General features: G+C 51.4%; 15 non-coding genes across 15 annotated transcripts; all 15 read right to left on the bottom strand.

Moving 5' to 3' along the window:
• Positions 1-634: 634 nt before the first annotated feature.
• On the bottom strand, positions 635-798 carry LOC137079715 (U1 spliceosomal RNA). Its single transcript, XR_010905659.1, has one exon. It is a non-coding gene; the product is annotated as a U1 spliceosomal RNA (small nuclear RNA).
• A 470-nt stretch (positions 799-1,268) lies between these two features.
• On the bottom strand, positions 1,269-1,459 carry LOC137079993 (U2 spliceosomal RNA). Its single transcript, XR_010905917.1, has one exon. It is a non-coding gene; the product is annotated as a U2 spliceosomal RNA (small nuclear RNA).
• A 1,008-nt stretch (positions 1,460-2,467) lies between these two features.
• LOC137079595 (U1 spliceosomal RNA) lies at positions 2,468-2,631 on the bottom strand. Its single transcript, XR_010905545.1, has one exon. It is a non-coding gene; the product is annotated as a U1 spliceosomal RNA (small nuclear RNA).
• A 466-nt stretch (positions 2,632-3,097) lies between these two features.
• LOC137080026 (U2 spliceosomal RNA) lies at positions 3,098-3,288 on the bottom strand. Its single transcript, XR_010905948.1, has one exon. It is a non-coding gene; the product is annotated as a U2 spliceosomal RNA (small nuclear RNA).
• A 1,008-nt stretch (positions 3,289-4,296) lies between these two features.
• On the bottom strand, positions 4,297-4,460 carry LOC137079713 (U1 spliceosomal RNA). The gene has a single exon (XR_010905657.1). It is a non-coding gene; the product is annotated as a U1 spliceosomal RNA (small nuclear RNA).
• Positions 4,461-4,930: 470 nt separating this feature from the next.
• On the bottom strand, positions 4,931-5,121 carry LOC137079991 (U2 spliceosomal RNA). Its single transcript, XR_010905915.1, has one exon. It is a non-coding gene; the product is annotated as a U2 spliceosomal RNA (small nuclear RNA).
• A 1,008-nt stretch (positions 5,122-6,129) lies between these two features.
• Positions 6,130-6,293, bottom strand: LOC137079594 (U1 spliceosomal RNA). Its single transcript, XR_010905544.1, has one exon. It is a non-coding gene; the product is annotated as a U1 spliceosomal RNA (small nuclear RNA).
• Positions 6,294-6,759: 466 nt separating this feature from the next.
• LOC137080025 (U2 spliceosomal RNA) lies at positions 6,760-6,950 on the bottom strand. The gene has a single exon (XR_010905947.1). It is a non-coding gene; the product is annotated as a U2 spliceosomal RNA (small nuclear RNA).
• A 1,008-nt stretch (positions 6,951-7,958) lies between these two features.
• Positions 7,959-8,122, bottom strand: LOC137079712 (U1 spliceosomal RNA). The gene has a single exon (XR_010905656.1). It is a non-coding gene; the product is annotated as a U1 spliceosomal RNA (small nuclear RNA).
• Positions 8,123-8,592: 470 nt separating this feature from the next.
• LOC137079990 (U2 spliceosomal RNA) lies at positions 8,593-8,783 on the bottom strand. Its single transcript, XR_010905914.1, has one exon. It is a non-coding gene; the product is annotated as a U2 spliceosomal RNA (small nuclear RNA).
• A 1,008-nt stretch (positions 8,784-9,791) lies between these two features.
• Positions 9,792-9,955, bottom strand: LOC137079593 (U1 spliceosomal RNA). The gene has a single exon (XR_010905543.1). It is a non-coding gene; the product is annotated as a U1 spliceosomal RNA (small nuclear RNA).
• A 466-nt stretch (positions 9,956-10,421) lies between these two features.
• Positions 10,422-10,612, bottom strand: LOC137079989 (U2 spliceosomal RNA). The gene has a single exon (XR_010905913.1). It is a non-coding gene; the product is annotated as a U2 spliceosomal RNA (small nuclear RNA).
• A 1,008-nt stretch (positions 10,613-11,620) lies between these two features.
• LOC137079591 (U1 spliceosomal RNA) lies at positions 11,621-11,784 on the bottom strand. Its single transcript, XR_010905542.1, has one exon. It is a non-coding gene; the product is annotated as a U1 spliceosomal RNA (small nuclear RNA).
• Positions 11,785-12,250: 466 nt separating this feature from the next.
• Positions 12,251-12,441, bottom strand: LOC137079988 (U2 spliceosomal RNA). Its single transcript, XR_010905912.1, has one exon. It is a non-coding gene; the product is annotated as a U2 spliceosomal RNA (small nuclear RNA).
• Positions 12,442-13,449: 1,008 nt separating this feature from the next.
• Positions 13,450-13,613, bottom strand: LOC137079590 (U1 spliceosomal RNA). The gene has a single exon (XR_010905541.1). It is a non-coding gene; the product is annotated as a U1 spliceosomal RNA (small nuclear RNA).
• Positions 13,614-17,395: the final 3,782 nt, after the last annotated feature.

Here is a 17,395-nt window from a genome sequence, read left to right as displayed (position 1 = left end):
CAGAAAGATTCTCTGGAGTCTGACTGTCCGTCCAGATCGGAAAAAAAGTGGGAATTTCGATTCAGCTTGGCGGCGGCAGGCCGAAACCTACGGGCTGGGCGAGGCGGGGTCTGCTAGAACGGCTATAGCTCTTGGACGGAACGAGACAATTTCACCCAAGCCGGTACACCCGTGCACGGGCTCAGTCTGGGGTCAGGCGAGAAAGGACGCGGTGAATGGCCACCTAGTGGCGCTTTAAAATGAAAAAGCAACAACATGAGAGCGGCTATAGGCGAACGTATGTCGCGTGCTTTTTCACAGCACGCGCACGAGACAGTCGTACCATACGACAGAAAACCTCCATCCGAACAACTTTGCCTTTGGGACCACTGCTGTCAATCAACTCGTCCGTTGAATATCAAAGTTTGTGGGAAAAACCACATTCGGCAAACCGGTCGCAGGTTTCGACAACCTCGATGAAAACAAACGCAGTTCAGTTCTCTGAACTCTCCGGGTCACTGGCTGACACAGCAGAAAGAGACAGAAACATAACAAAACTGGTGCAACTTCACCCTTTGGGGCAGTGGGCGGCGCCACAAGCGTCAAGAACCGCACGCTTTTTCCCTCCACGCTATCTGCTTTTAACCAGTGTGTACAGGGGAGAGCGCGAACGCAGTCCCCCACTACCATAAATTATGCAGTCGAGATTCCCACATTTGGGGAATTCGCAGGGGTCAGCACAACCGGAGTGCAATGGCCGAGCCTCGCCCTGGGTGAACCACCTTCCTGATCATGGTGTTTCCCCTGCCAGGTAAGTATGAGTTGCCTGGCCTCCAGGCAGAGGCGCCCTATCCCCCTTCGCCATCCTCAAACACGGTGACCTTCCCCTCCCCCAAGAAAAGGAAGGACGGGGCACCTTCCATTGCTTGACTGCTGCGTGCGTGCGTGCGTGACCTTGATTTGAATCAGGTGTCCCTAATCCATCCAACACAAACCCCTGATTCGACTCATCAGCTCGTTGGTAAAGACTCTCAAATAAGAGGGACATCAAAAAACGTGCTGTGACGGTGATGAGTCAGCCGGCCGGCAACCAACGCTTTTGTTCTTCTTTTTTCCCTATGCTCATATGACCGCAGCTTGCTGCTTTCTCTGTGGCACGGTCATCGTTGCGTCACCTCATCGTCATTCTGTATGCGCTTCCTGCGTATTTCTGTATTCTCTGACAAAAAAAATTCCAGTGGTGTTGTTGGTTCTTCTATTAGTCACAACAATTCGCAGTCCCCAAAAAGGGGAAGCACACCGTTCCTGGAGGCACTGCAATACCAGGTCGATGCGTGGAGTGGACGGAGCAAGCCCCGGTTCCGGCTCCATGTGCCAAAAATCAATTTAATATGCAGTCCCCGGATAGGGGACGTATCAGATATTAAACTGATAAGAACAGATACTACACTTGATCTTAGCCAAAAGGCCGAGAAGCGATGACACAATGACGCAGCGGCAGGGGAGCCTGCAAAGGCGACGCCCATCTGGGAAGCGGTGAGGGGGGGAGGGTTGGCAAAGGCCTTACGTCGTAGAGACCTGAAACTTTGAGGGATGGTACTAGCCACTCGCTCTACAACATCACCAAGGCTGGCCCCCCGATGGGCCCGGCACGAAATGGCTCGTAGCTCCCAAACCGCACGCCGCAGAACCAAGTGTCTTATATCATCGGAATCCTTGGCTCGAGCCGAGCGAGACGCATGCCTCGGATTCGAAGGTTGCGCTGGCGAAATTTTCGGGTATTTGGGATTTTGTGAAAAACCTACTTTTGCACACTAGTCCTAGGTCTTTTGCCCGATCTGGCCCAAACCAGTGCAGAAAGATTCTCTGGAGTCTGACTGTCCGTCCAGATCGGAAAAAAAGTGGGAATTTCGATTCAGCTTGGCGGCGGCAGGCCGAAACCTACGGGCTGGGCGAGGCGGGGTCTGCTAGAACGGCTATAGCTCTTGGACGGAACGAGACAATTTCACCCAAGCCGGTACACCCGTGCACGGGCTCAGTCTGGGGTCAGGCGAGAAAGGACGCGGTGAATGGCCACCTAGTGGCGCTTTAAAATGAAAAAGCAACAACATGAGAGCGGCTATAGGCGAACGTATGTCGCGTGCTTTTTCACAGCACGCGCACGAGACAGTCGTACCATACGACAGAAAACCTCCATCCGAACAACTTTGCCTTTGGGACCACTGCTGTCAATCAACTCGTCCGTTGAATATCAAAGTTTGTGGGAAAAACCACATTCGGCAAACCGGTCGCAGGTTTCGACAACCTCGATGAAAACAAACGCAGTTCAGTTCTCTGAACTCTCCGGGTCACTGGCTGACACAGCAGAAAGAGACAGAAACATAACAAAACTGGTGCAACTTCACCCTTTGGGGCAGTGGGCGGCGCCACAAGCGTCAAGAACCGCACGCTTTTTCCCTCCACGCTATCTGCTTTTAACCAGTGTGTACAGGGGAGAGCGCGAACGCAGTCCCCCACTACCATAAATTATGCAGTCGAGATTCCCACATTTGGGGAATTCGCAGGGGTCAGCACAACCGGAGTGCAATGGCCGAGCCTCGCCCTGGGTGAACCACCTTCCTGATCATGGTGTCTCCCCTGCCAGGTAAGTATGAGTTGCCTGGCCTCCAGGCAGAGGCGCCCTATCCCCCTTCGCCATCCTCAAACACGGTGACCTTCCCCTCCCCCAAGAAAAGGAAGGACGGGGCACCTTCCATTGCTTGACTGCTGCGTGCGTGCGTGCGTGACCTTGATTTGAATCAGGTGTCCCTAATCCATCCAACACAAACCCCTGATTCGACTCATCAGCTCGTTGGTAAAGACTCTCAAATAAGAGGGACATCAAAAAACGTGCTGTGACGGTGATGAGTCAGCCGGCCGGCAACCGACGCTTTTGTTCTTCTTTTTTCCCTATGCTCATATGACCGCAGCTTGCTGCTTTCTCTGTGGCACGGTCATCGTTGCGTCACCTCATCGTCATTCTGTATGCGCTTCCTGCGTATTTCTGTATTCTCTGACAAAATTCCAGTGGTGTTGTTGGTTCTTCTATTAGTCACAACAATTCGCAGTCCCCAAAAAGGGGAAGCACACCGTTCCTGGAGGCACTGGAATACCAGGTCGATGCGTGGAGTGGACGGAGCAAGCCCCGGTTCCGGCTCCATGTGCCAAAAATCAATTTAATATGCAGTCCCCGGATAGGGGACGTATCAGATATTAAACTGATAAGAACAGATACTACACTTGATCTTAGCCAAAAGGCCGAGAAGCGATGACACAATGACGCAGCGACAGGGGAGCCGGCAAAGGCGACGCCCATCTGGGAAGCGGTGAGGGGGGGAGGGTTGGCAAAGGCCTTACGTCGTAGAGACCTGAAACTTTGAGGGATGGTACTAGCCACTCGCTCTACAACATCACCAAGGCTGGCCCCCCGATGGGCCCGGCACGAAATGGCTCGTAGCTCCCAAACCGCACGCCGCAGAACCAAGTGTCTTATATCATCGGAATCCTTGGCTCGAGCCGAGCGAGACGCATGCCTCGGATTCGAAGGTTGCGCTGGCGAAATTTTCGGGTATTTGGGATTTTGTGAAAAACCTACTTTTGCACACTAGTCCTAGGTCTTTTGCCCGATCTGGCCCAAACCAGTGCAGAAAGATTCTCTGGAGTCTGACTGTCCGTCCAGATCGGAAAAAAAGTGGGAATTTCGATTCAGCTTGGCGGCGGCAGGCCGAAACCTACGGGCTGGGCGAGGCGGGGTCTGCTAGAACGGCTATAGCTCTTGGACGGAACGAGACAATTTCACCCAAGCCGGTACACCCGTGCACGGGCTCAGTCTGGGGTCAGGCGAGAAAGGACGCGGTGAATGGCCACCTAGTGGCGCTTTAAAATGAAAAAGCAACAACATGAGAGCGGCTATAGGCGAACGTATGTCGCGTGCTTTTTCACAGCACGCGCACGAGACAGTCGTACCATACGACAGAAAACCTCCATCCGAACAACTTTGCCTTTGGGACCACTGCTGTCAATCAACTCGTCCGTTGAATATCAAAGTTTGTGGGAAAAACCACATTCGGCAAACCGGTCGCAGGTTTCGACAACCTCGATGAAAACAAACGCAGTTCAGTTCTCTGAACTCTCCGGGTCACTGGCTGACACAGCAGAAAGAGACAGAAACATAACAAAACTGGTGCAACTTCACCCTTTGGGGCAGTGGGCGGCGCCACAAGCGTCAAGAACCGCACGCTTTTTCCCTCCACGCTATCTGCTTTTAACCAGTGTGTACAGGGGAGAGCGCGAACGCAGTCCCCCACTACCATAAATTATGCAGTCGAGATTCCCACATTTGGGGAATTCGCAGGGGTCAGCACAACCGGAGTGCAATGGCCGAGCCTCGCCCTGGGTGAACCACCTTCCTGATCATGGTGTTTCCCCTGCCAGGTAAGTATGAGTTGCCTGGCCTCCAGGCAGAGGCACCCTATCCCCCTTCGCCATCCTCAAACACGGTGACCTTCCCCTCCCCCAAGAAAAGGAAGGACGGGGCACCTTCCATTGCTTGACTGCTGCGTGCGTGCGTGCGTGACCTTGATTTGAATCAGGTGTCCCTAATCCATCCAACACAAACCCCTGATTCGACTCATCAGCTCGTTGGTAAAGACTCTCAAATAAGAGGGACATCAAAAAACGTGCTGTGACGGTGATGAGTCAGCCGGCCGGCAACCGACGCTTTTGTTCTTCTTTTTTCCCTATGCTCATATGACCGCAGCTTGCTGCTTTCTCTGTGGCACGGTCATCGTTGCGTCACCTCATCGTCATTCTGTATGCGCTTCCTGCGTATTTCTGTATTCTCTGACAAAAAAAATTCCAGTGGTGTTGTTGGTTCTTCTATTAGTCACAACAATTCGCAGTCCCCAAAAAGGGGAAGCACACCGTTCCTGGAGGCACTGCAATACCAGGTCGATGCGTGGAGTGGACGGAGCAAGCCCCGGTTCCGGCTCCATGTGCCAAAAATCAATTTAATATGCAGTCCCCGGATAGGGGACGTATCAGATATTAAACTGATAAGAACAGATACTACACTTGATCTTAGCCAAAAGGCCGAGAAGCGATGACACAATGACGCAGCGGCAGGGGAGCCTGCAAAGGCGACGCCCATCTGGGAAGCGGTGAGGGGGGGAGGGTTGGCAAAGGCCTTACGTCGTAGAGACCTGAAACTTTGAGGGATGGTACTAGCCACTCGCTCTACAACATCACCAAGGCTGGCCCCCCGATGGGCCCGGCACGAAATGGCTCGTAGCTCCCAAACCGCACGCCGCAGAACCAAGTGTCTTATATCATCGGAATCCTTGGCTCGAGCCGAGCGAGACGCATGCCTCGGATTCGAAGGTTGCGCTGGCGAAATTTTCGGGTATTTGGGATTTTGTGAAAAACCTACTTTTGCACACTAGTCCTAGGTCTTTTGCCCGATCTGGCCCAAACCAGTGCAGAAAGATTCTCTGGAGTCTGACTGTCCGTCCAGATCGGAAAAAAAGTGGGAATTTCGATTCAGCTTGGCGGCGGCAGGCCGAAACCTACGGGCTGGGCGAGGCGGGGTCTGCTAGAACGGCTATAGCTCTTGGACGGAACGAGACAATTTCACCCAAGCCGGTACACCCGTGCACGGGCTCAGTCTGGGGTCAGGCGAGAAAGGACGCGGTGAATGGCCACCTAGTGGCGCTTTAAAATGAAAAAGCAACAACATGAGAGCGGCTATAGGCGAACGTATGTCGCGTGCTTTTTCACAGCACGCGCACGAGACAGTCGTACCATACGACAGAAAACCTCCATCCGAACAACTTTGCCTTTGGGACCACTGCTGTCAATCAACTCGTCCGTTGAATATCAAAGTTTGTGGGAAAAACCACATTCGGCAAACCGGTCGCAGGTTTCGACAACCTCGATGAAAACAAACGCAGTTCAGTTCTCTGAACTCTCCGGGTCACTGGCTGACACAGCAGAAAGAGACAGAAACATAACAAAACTGGTGCAACTTCACCCTTTGGGGCAGTGGGCGGCGCCACAAGCGTCAAGAACCGCACGCTTTTTCCCTCCACGCTATCTGCTTTTAACCAGTGTGTACAGGGGAGAGCGCGAACGCAGTCCCCCACTACCATAAATTATGCAGTCGAGATTCCCACATTTGGGGAATTCGCAGGGGTCAGCACAACCGGAGTGCAATGGCCGAGCCTCGCCCTGGGTGAACCACCTTCCTGATCATGGTGTCTCCCCTGCCAGGTAAGTATGAGTTGCCTGGCCTCCAGGCAGAGGCGCCCTATCCCCCTTCGCCATCCTCAAACACGGTGACCTTCCCCTCCCCCAAGAAAAGGAAGGACGGGGCACCTTCCATTGCTTGACTGCTGCGTGCGTGCGTGCGTGACCTTGATTTGAATCAGGTGTCCCTAATCCATCCAACACAAACCCCTGATTCGACTCATCAGCTCGTTGGTAAAGACTCTCAAATAAGAGGGACATCAAAAAACGTGCTGTGACGGTGATGAGTCAGCCGGCCGGCAACCGACGCTTTTGTTCTTCTTTTTTCCCTATGCTCATATGACCGCAGCTTGCTGCTTTCTCTGTGGCACGGTCATCGTTGCGTCACCTCATCGTCATTCTGTATGCGCTTCCTGCGTATTTCTGTATTCTCTGACAAAATTCCAGTGGTGTTGTTGGTTCTTCTATTAGTCACAACAATTCGCAGTCCCCAAAAAGGGGAAGCACACCGTTCCTGGAGGCACTGGAATACCAGGTCGATGCGTGGAGTGGACGGAGCAAGCCCCGGTTCCGGCTCCATGTGCCAAAAATCAATTTAATATGCAGTCCCCGGATAGGGGACGTATCAGATATTAAACTGATAAGAACAGATACTACACTTGATCTTAGCCAAAAGGCCGAGAAGCGATGACACAATGACGCAGCGACAGGGGAGCCGGCAAAGGCGACGCCCATCTGGGAAGCGGTGAGGGGGGGAGGGTTGGCAAAGGCCTTACGTCGTAGAGACCTGAAACTTTGAGGGATGGTACTAGCCACTCGCTCTACAACATCACCAAGGCTGGCCCCCCGATGGGCCCGGCACGAAATGGCTCGTAGCTCCCAAACCGCACGCCGCAGAACCAAGTGTCTTATATCATCGGAATCCTTGGCTCGAGCCGAGCGAGACGCATGCCTCGGATTCGAAGGTTGCGCTGGCGAAATTTTCGGGTATTTGGGATTTTGTGAAAAACCTACTTTTGCACACTAGTCCTAGGTCTTTTGCCCGATCTGGCCCAAACCAGTGCAGAAAGATTCTCTGGAGTCTGACTGTCCGTCCAGATCGGAAAAAAAGTGGGAATTTCGATTCAGCTTGGCGGCGGCAGGCCGAAACCTACGGGCTGGGCGAGGCGGGGTCTGCTAGAACGGCTATAGCTCTTGGACGGAACGAGACAATTTCACCCAAGCCGGTACACCCGTGCACGGGCTCAGTCTGGGGTCAGGCGAGAAAGGACGCGGTGAATGGCCACCTAGTGGCGCTTTAAAATGAAAAAGCAACAACATGAGAGCGGCTATAGGCGAACGTATGTCGCGTGCTTTTTCACAGCACGCGCACGAGACAGTCGTACCATACGACAGAAAACCTCCATCCGAACAACTTTGCCTTTGGGACCACTGCTGTCAATCAACTCGTCCGTTGAATATCAAAGTTTGTGGGAAAAACCACATTCGGCAAACCGGTCGCAGGTTTCGACAACCTCGATGAAAACAAACGCAGTTCAGTTCTCTGAACTCTCCGGGTCACTGGCTGACACAGCAGAAAGAGACAGAAACATAACAAAACTGGTGCAACTTCACCCTTTGGGGCAGTGGGCGGCGCCACAAGCGTCAAGAACCGCACGCTTTTTCCCTCCACGCTATCTGCTTTTAACCAGTGTGTACAGGGGAGAGCGCGAACGCAGTCCCCCACTACCATAAATTATGCAGTCGAGATTCCCACATTTGGGGAATTCGCAGGGGTCAGCACAACCGGAGTGCAATGGCCGAGCCTCGCCCTGGGTGAACCACCTTCCTGATCATGGTGTTTCCCCTGCCAGGTAAGTATGAGTTGCCTGGCCTCCAGGCAGAGGCGCCCTATCCCCCTTCGCCATCCTCAAACACGGTGACCTTCCCCTCCCCCAAGAAAAGGAAGGACGGGGCACCTTCCATTGCTTGACTGCTGCGTGCGTGCGTGCGTGACCTTGATTTGAATCAGGTGTCCCTAATCCATCCAACACAAACCCCTGATTCGACTCATCAGCTCGTTGGTAAAGACTCTCAAATAAGAGGGACATCAAAAAACGTGCTGTGACGGTGATGAGTCAGCCGGCCGGCAACCGACGCTTTTGTTCTTCTTTTTTCCCTATGCTCATATGACCGCAGCTTGCTGCTTTCTCTGTGGCACGGTCATCGTTGCGTCACCTCATCGTCATTCTGTATGCGCTTCCTGCGTATTTCTGTATTCTCTGACAAAAAAAATTCCAGTGGTGTTGTTGGTTCTTCTATTAGTCACAACAATTCGCAGTCCCCAAAAAGGGGAAGCACACCGTTCCTGGAGGCACTGCAATACCAGGTCGATGCGTGGAGTGGACGGAGCAAGCCCCGGTTCCGGCTCCATGTGCCAAAAATCAATTTAATATGCAGTCCCCGGATAGGGGACGTATCAGATATTAAACTGATAAGAACAGATACTACACTTGATCTTAGCCAAAAGGCCGAGAAGCGATGACACAATGACGCAGCGGCAGGGGAGCCTGCAAAGGCGACGCCCATCTGGGAAGCGGTGAGGGGGGGAGGGTTGGCAAAGGCCTTACGTCGTAGAGACCTGAAACTTTGAGGGATGGTACTAGCCACTCGCTCTACAACATCACCAAGGCTGGCCCCCCGATGGGCCCGGCACGAAATGGCTCGTAGCTCCCAAACCGCACGCCGCAGAACCAAGTGTCTTATATCATCGGAATCCTTGGCTCGAGCCGAGCGAGACGCATGCCTCGGATTCGAAGGTTGCGCTGGCGAAATTTTCGGGTATTTGGGATTTTGTGAAAAACCTACTTTTGCACACTAGTCCTAGGTCTTTTGCCCGATCTGGCCCAAACCAGTGCAGAAAGATTCTCTGGAGTCTGACTGTCCGTCCAGATCGGAAAAAAAGTGGGAATTTCGATTCAGCTTGGCGGCGGCAGGCCGAAACCTACGGGCTGGGCGAGGCGGGGTCTGCTAGAACGGCTATAGCTCTTGGACGGAACGAGACAATTTCACCCAAGCCGGTACACCCGTGCACGGGCTCAGTCTGGGGTCAGGCGAGAAAGGACGCGGTGAATGGCCACCTAGTGGCGCTTTAAAATGAAAAAGCAACAACATGAGAGCGGCTATAGGCGAACGTATGTCGCGTGCTTTTTCACAGCACGCGCACGAGACAGTCGTACCATACGACAGAAAACCTCCATCCGAACAACTTTGCCTTTGGGACCACTGCTGTCAATCAACTCGTCCGTTGAATATCAAAGTTTGTGGGAAAAACCACATTCGGCAAACCGGTCGCAGGTTTCGACAACCTCGATGAAAACAAACGCAGTTCAGTTCTCTGAACTCTCCGGGTCACTGGCTGACACAGCAGAAAGAGACAGAAACATAACAAAACTGGTGCAACTTCACCCTTTGGGGCAGTGGGCGGCGCCACAAGCGTCAAGAACCGCACGCTTTTTCCCTCCACGCTATCTGCTTTTAACCAGTGTGTACAGGGGAGAGCGCGAACGCAGTCCCCCACTACCATAAATTATGCAGTCGAGATTCCCACATTTGGGGAATTCGCAGGGGTCAGCACAACCGGAGTGCAATGGCCGAGCCTCGCCCTGGGTGAACCACCTTCCTGATCATGGTGTCTCCCCTGCCAGGTAAGTATGAGTTGCCTGGCCTCCAGGCAGAGGCGCCCTATCCCCCTTCGCCATCCTCAAACACGGTGACCTTCCCCTCCCCCAAGAAAAGGAAGGACGGGGCACCTTCCATTGCTTGACTGCTGCGTGCGTGCGTGCGTGACCTTGATTTGAATCAGGTGTCCCTAATCCATCCAACACAAACCCCTGATTCGACTCATCAGCTCGTTGGTAAAGACTCTCAAATAAGAGGGACATCAAAAAACGTGCTGTGACGGTGATGAGTCAGCCGGCCGGCAACCGACGCTTTTGTTCTTCTTTTTTCCCTATGCTCATATGACCGCAGCTTGCTGCTTTCTCTGTGGCACGGTCATCGTTGCGTCACCTCATCGTCATTCTGTATGCGCTTCCTGCGTATTTCTGTATTCTCTGACAAAATTCCAGTGGTGTTGTTGGTTCTTCTATTAGTCACAACAATTCGCAGTCCCCAAAAAGGGGAAGCACACCGTTCCTGGAGGCACTGCAATACCAGGTCGATGCGTGGAGTGGACGGAGCAAGCCCCGGTTCCGGCTCCATGTGCCAAAAATCAATTTAATATGCAGTCCCCGGATAGGGGACGTATCAGATATTAAACTGATAAGAACAGATACTACACTTGATCTTAGCCAAAAGGCCGAGAAGCGATGACACAATGACGCAGCGGCAGGGGAGCCTGCAAAGGCGACGCCCATCTGGGAAGCGGTGAGGGGGGGAGGGTTGGCAAAGGCCTTACGTCGTAGAGACCTGAAACTTTGAGGGATGGTACTAGCCACTCGCTCTACAACATCACCAAGGCTGGCCCCCCGATGGGCCCGGCACGAAATGGCTCGTAGCTCCCAAACCGCACGCCGCAGAACCAAGTGTCTTATATCATCGGAATCCTTGGCTCGAGCCGAGCGAGACGCATGCCTCGGATTCGAAGGTTGCGCTGGCGAAATTTTCGGGTATTTGGGATTTTGTGAAAAACCTACTTTTGCACACTAGTCCTAGGTCTTTTGCCCGATCTGGCCCAAACCAGTGCAGAAAGATTCTCTGGAGTCTGACTGTCCGTCCAGATCGGAAAAAAAGTGGGAATTTCGATTCAGCTTGGCGGCGGCAGGCCGAAACCTACGGGCTGGGCGAGGCGGGGTCTGCTAGAACGGCTATAGCTCTTGGACGGAACGAGACAATTTCACCCAAGCCGGTACACCCGTGCACGGGCTCAGTCTGGGGTCAGGCGAGAAAGGACGCGGTGAATGGCCACCTAGTGGCGCTTTAAAATGAAAAAGCAACAACATGAGAGCGGCTATAGGCGAACGTATGTCGCGTGCTTTTTCACAGCACGCGCACGAGACAGTCGTACCATACGACAGAAAACCTCCATCCGAACAACTTTGCCTTTGGGACCACTGCTGTCAATCAACTCGTCCGTTGAATATCAAAGTTTGTGGGAAAAACCACATTCGGCAAACCGGTCGCAGGTTTCGACAACCTCGATGAAAACAAACGCAGTTCAGTTCTCTGAACTCTCCGGGTCACTGGCTGACACAGCAGAAAGAGACAGAAACATAACAAAACTGGTGCAACTTCACCCTTTGGGGCAGTGGGCGGCGCCACAAGCGTCAAGAACCGCACGCTTTTTCCCTCCACGCTATCTGCTTTTAACCAGTGTGTACAGGGGAGAGCGCGAACGCAGTCCCCCACTACCATAAATTATGCAGTCGAGATTCCCACATTTGGGGAATTCGCAGGGGTCAGCACAACCGGAGTGCAATGGCCGAGCCTCGCCCTGGGTGAACCACCTTCCTGATCATGGTGTCTCCCCTGCCAGGTAAGTATGAGTTGCCTGGCCTCCAGGCAGAGGCGCCCTATCCCCCTTCGCCATCCTCAAACACGGTGACCTTCCCCTCCCCCAAGAAAAGGAAGGACGGGGCACCTTCCATTGCTTGACTGCTGCGTGCGTGCGTGCGTGACCTTGATTTGAATCAGGTGTCCCTAATCCATCCAACACAAACCCCTGATTCGACTCATCAGCTCGTTGGTAAAGACTCTCAAATAAGAGGGACATCAAAAAACGTGCTGTGACGGTGATGAGTCAGCCGGCCGGCAACCGACGCTTTTGTTCTTCTTTTTTCCCTATGCTCATATGACCGCAGCTTGCTGCTTTCTCTGTGGCACGGTCATCGTTGCGTCACCTCATCGTCATTCTGTATGCGCTTCCTGCGTATTTCTGTATTCTCTGACAAAATTCCAGTGGTGTTGTTGGTTCTTCTATTAGTCACAACAATTCGCAGTCCCCAAAAAGGGGAAGCACACCGTTCCTGGAGGCACTGCAATACCAGGTCGATGCGTGGAGTGGACGGAGCAAGCCCCGGTTCCGGCTCCATGTGCCAAAAATCAATTTAATATGCAGTCCCCGGATAGGGGACGTATCAGATATTAAACTGATAAGAACAGATACTACACTTGATCTTAGCCAAAAGGCCGAGAAGCGATGACACAATGACGCAGCGGCAGGGGAGCCTGCAAAGGCGACGCCCATCTGGGAAGCGGTGAGGGGGGGAGGGTTGGCAAAGGCCTTACGTCGTAGAGACCTGAAACTTTGAGGGATGGTACTAGCCACTCGCTCTACAACATCACCAAGGCTGGCCCCCCGATGGGCCCGGCACGAAATGGCTCGTAGCTCCCAAACCGCACGCCGCAGAACCAAGTGTCTTATATCATCGGAATCCTTGGCTCGAGCCGAGCGAGACGCATGCCTCGGATTCGAAGGTTGCGCTGGCGAAATTTTCGGGTATTTGGGATTTTGTGAAAAACCTACTTTTGCACACTAGTCCTAGGTCTTTTGCCCGATCTGGCCCAAACCAGTGCAGAAAGATTCTCTGGAGTCTGACTGTCCGTCCAGATCGGAAAAAAAGTGGGAATTTCGATTCAGCTTGGCGGCGGCAGGCCGAAACCTACGGGCTGGGCGAGGCGGGGTCTGCTAGAACGGCTATAGCTCTTGGACGGAACGAGACAATTTCACCCAAGCCGGTACACCCGTGCACGGGCTCAGTCTGGGGTCAGGCGAGAAAGGACGCGGTGAATGGCCACCTAGTGGCGCTTTAAAATGAAAAAGCAACAACATGAGAGCGGCTATAGGCGAACGTATGTCGCGTGCTTTTTCACAGCACGCGCACGAGACAGTCGTACCATACGACAGAAAACCTCCATCCGAACAACTTTGCCTTTGGGACCACTGCTGTCAATCAACTCGTCCGTTGAATATCAAAGTTTGTGGGAAAAACCACATTCGGCAAACCGGTCGCAGGTTTCGACAACCTCGATGAAAACAAACGCAGTTCAGTTCTCTGAACTCTCCGGGTCACTGGCTGACACAGCAGAAAGAGACAGAAACATAACAAAACTGGTGCAACTTCACCCTTTGGGGCAGTGGGCGGCGCCACAAGCGTCAAGAACCGCACGCTTTTTCCCTCCACGCTATCTGCTTTTAACCAGTGTGTACAGGGGAGAGCGCGAACGCAGTCCCCCACTACCATAAATTATGCAGTCGAGATTCCCACATTTGGGGAATTCGCAGGGGTCAGCACAACCGGAGTGCAATGGCCGAGCCTCGCCCTGGGTGAACCACCTTCCTGATCATGGTGTCTCCCCTGCCAGGTAAGTATGAGTTGCCTGGCCTCCAGGCAGAGGCGCCCTATCCCCCTTCGCCATCCTCAAACACGGTGACCTTCCCCTCCCCCAAGAAAAGGAAGGACCGGGCACCTTCCATTGCTTGACTGCTGCGTGCGTGCGTGCGTGACCTTGAATTGAATCAGGTGTCCCTAATCCATCCAACACAAACCCCTGATTCGACTCATCAGCTTTCATCAGCATCAGTTTCTGGTGACCCAGATGGCATCCTTTATCAGGTTGAGGGTGAGCCAGAGCGAGGCAAATTCTTGCGATGTTTGGGCTTTGAGGCCCTGACCCACCCCCAGGATGGCGAGCTTGTAGTCCACCTGGGCCCCACCCGCTGGCAGGCACGGGAAAAACAGGGGGCCGGCCCTGGCCCACAGGTCCCGCGCAGCACCGCACTCCCAGAGCAGATGGTGGACGGTCTCCGGGTGGTTGCACCCGGACCGTGGGCAGATGGAGTTTTTGGCCATGCCTCTGGAGTGCATAACCGCCCTGACCGGGAGGATCTCATGAGCCACCATCCACGATAAGTCCTTGTGTCTGTTCTGGAGAGCTGGGTGGGCTGCGTTCCTCCAAACGTCTTTGGCCTCACTTAGTGTGAGGCCTGGAACTGGACTCACCACTTCCCGGTCCTGCACAAGAGAGATGAGGGATTTGTGGTTAGTTAAAATGCTTGCATCATTTGTCTCTAAAAGGAATTTTTTTAAAAATTTCTTTATAAAACTGTACTCTTTTGGCAAATTAAAAGACACTGGGGTTTTCAGGTCGATTGATAAAATTTTTATGCTTCTTAGGTAGGACCCCATCCAGAAACGAGCCATGGCCGCTGTCTTATTCTCTCTGGATGGGGTCAGCGCATATCCGATGTGGAGGGCGGTAAAGCGGCTACCTAAAAACAAGTGGGGGTCCGGGAGGCCTTTTCCGCCATTTTCCTTTCTTTTTTTAAAGACCTCCCTTTTTACTCGTTCCCATTTGGACCCCCACAGGAAATAAAATACCGCCCTCTCCAGGTTGGCCAGGAATCGCCTTGGGGGACTAAAAACAGAAGAAACAAGTAAAATTAGTGGTAAAATTACAGCTTTAAAAACTAAAACCTTGCCTTCAATTGTCAGTTGTCTGAGTCCCCAAAACCCCAGTCTTTGCCTAACTTTCCCTAAGATGTCAGTCCAGTTTCCCCGTCCTCCACCCTCTCTGTCAAATTTTACTCCTAAAACTGTCAGGTCGTTGCCTTTAAAATCCAAATCCAGTCCGCCTGTGTCCACGTTTCCCCACGGCCCGAAGAGCTGGGCCTCGGACTTACTCCTGTTGAGCTTAGCGCCCGAGGCCCGACCGTACCAGTCAGTCAAGTCAAGTGCTCTTCGTACTGATAAAAGGTCAGTCGCTAAAAGGGTTACGTCGTCCATATATAAAACACAGGTTGCGGTCAGTCCACCAGTCCCTGGGACGTCCAGTCCTTTAATCCATTTATCCCTTCTCAAGATTTGTGCCAGTGGCTCAATGCAGGCCACATACAGTAGGGGAGATAAAGGACACCCCTGACGGACGCCGCTGTGAATGTTTACAGCTTTGGATAAATGCCCATTAACTGCAAATTTACTGACTAGACTGTTGTATAGCAGTCCCACCCAAGCTATAAACCTCCCTGGGAACCCCATTTTTTCCAGTACCTTAAAAAGGAACTGGTGCGAGATGCGGTCAAAAGCTTTTTCAAAATCTAAATTTAGGACTACTAGCCGAATGTTTCTGTCTCTCGCGTAACAGATGGCGTCTCTAATCAGTACCAGGCTGTCTGTGATCTTCCTACCGGGCACAGCGCATGCTTGATCCAGGTGGATTACGTCCTCTAAAACAGTTGACATGCGTGTAGCTAAAATCTTACTAAAAAGTTTACAATCAAAATTTAAAAGCGTGATTGGTCTCCAGTTCTTCAAGTCAGTCCTGTCTCCTTTTTTATATAAAAGCGAAACTATCCCTACTCTAAAGCTGTCCGGAAGTCTGTCGAGAGTCTCAAATTCTTTAAAAACTGTCAGTAAGTCATGTGCTAAAATGTCCCAGAAAGTCAAATAAAACTCCAAGGGAAGCCCATCCATTCCTGGGGACTTCCCTTTTTTAAAACTTTTGAGAGATTTATTTAATTCTAAAAGAGTAAAATCCTGGGCTAAAAGCACATTTGGACTCTTTATCTTTGTTTCTAAAAATTCTAAAACTTCATTTAAGATGCCATTGTGTACATTCTTTGGGCTGTATAAATCACTATAAAAAAGTTCTATTTCCCCTAAAATGTCCTCCATATTTTTTGCCTCCCTCCCTCTAAAAGTTTTTAAGATTGTTATTGAGCCTCCCCGTGAAATAGTCTTTTTAAAAAAATATCTTGTACACTTTTCTCCTTCTTCTATCTCTTTTTCTTTGCATCTTAAAATTACTCCCTTACTTTGAGTTTCGGATAAAACTGACATTTCTTTCTTTACTTCCTTTATTTCCTCCTTAAAATCCAATCCATTATTTAAAAGGTTAAAATATCTCTGCAGTCTTTTTTGCAGCCCCATCATGCGTCTTTTTTCTTTATTCTTTTTCTCCTTTCCTATTTTTCTAAAAAAATGTCCTGTCCTTTGTTTTACCATCTCCCACCACTGTGCTCGTGAGTCAAAAAAGTCTTGGAGGGTCTGCCATTGGCTGAACTGCTCCCTATACTCTCGAACCACTTCCTCATCTTTTAATAGGGAGCAGTTCAGCTTCCACAGCCCTCCCCCTACTGTCACACCCGTGGGTAGTGAAAGGGTGCAGGAGACCATCATGTGGTCAGTGAAGAAAAGGGGGGTCAATGTTGCATCGGTTGGCGGGCAGTCCCTTGTAAAAATATAGTCGATACGAGAGGCTCTGGCGCCATCACCACTGAACCAGGTGTAGCCCTCCTCTCTCTGATGCATTGTTTTAAAACAGTCGACTAACTTAAAATCTTTGACCAATTTATTTAATAAAACCGATGTCTTGTCGACCTTAAAATCTTCTCCTACCCTTTTCCTATCTTTTTTTGTTAAAACACAGTTAAAATCCCCTGCTACCACTAGGGGAGCCCTACCTAACATGTGGGGCTGCAAATCTTCTAAAAGCTTGTATCTGTCATTTTTACTTGTGTAACCATACAAATTTAAAACATTAAAATCCTTACCTAAAAAAGTCAGATTAACTAAAATTGCCCGCCCATCCCTCACCACAGTGCTGCCCTTCACCAAGATGTTGGGATTTTTTATTAAAATGGCCACACCGTCATTTCTGTTAAAATTGGAGCCACTCCAGATGGAGGGTCCTTTGGTCCACAGCTCTTCCCATTTTCTGTAATTGGTTAAAAAGGGCAGAGCACACTCTTGCAATAAATAGATGTCTGACTTAAAATTATTTAAACATGATAAAACACTCTGTGCTCGCAAAGTAGACCTCACACTTCTCACATTGATTGTAGAGATAGTGATGGCCATGAGCAGTATGGTTAAAAATACAAGCATTGATGAAAATAAAAACAGATAAAAAGACTACAGAAATTGCATTAAAATCATGTTACTTCTTGTTGCACCTGCCTTTCCTTTTCCCCAGATAAACTGGGGTCAGGAGGGCAAGTGCTCGCCGCCTCAGAATCCACAGAGGAAACCTCTTGTGGATCCTTTGGTGACGATGTTCTTAGCTTAAAGTGCAGAAAGGAGACTTCATTTGGAGAGTCTGCAGGCCACATACGGTTCAGATCTTCCGAAGAGGAACTATCTGGCCGATGCGATGC

The sequence above is a fragment of the Pseudorasbora parva genome, chromosome 6 (genome assembly GCF_024679245.1).
Source record: "Pseudorasbora parva isolate DD20220531a chromosome 6, ASM2467924v1, whole genome shotgun sequence".
Taxonomy (NCBI): domain Eukaryota; kingdom Metazoa; phylum Chordata; class Actinopteri; order Cypriniformes; family Gobionidae; genus Pseudorasbora; species Pseudorasbora parva.
The sequence above is the reverse complement of the archived record's forward strand: the minus strand, read 5'-3'. Positions and strand labels throughout refer to the sequence as shown.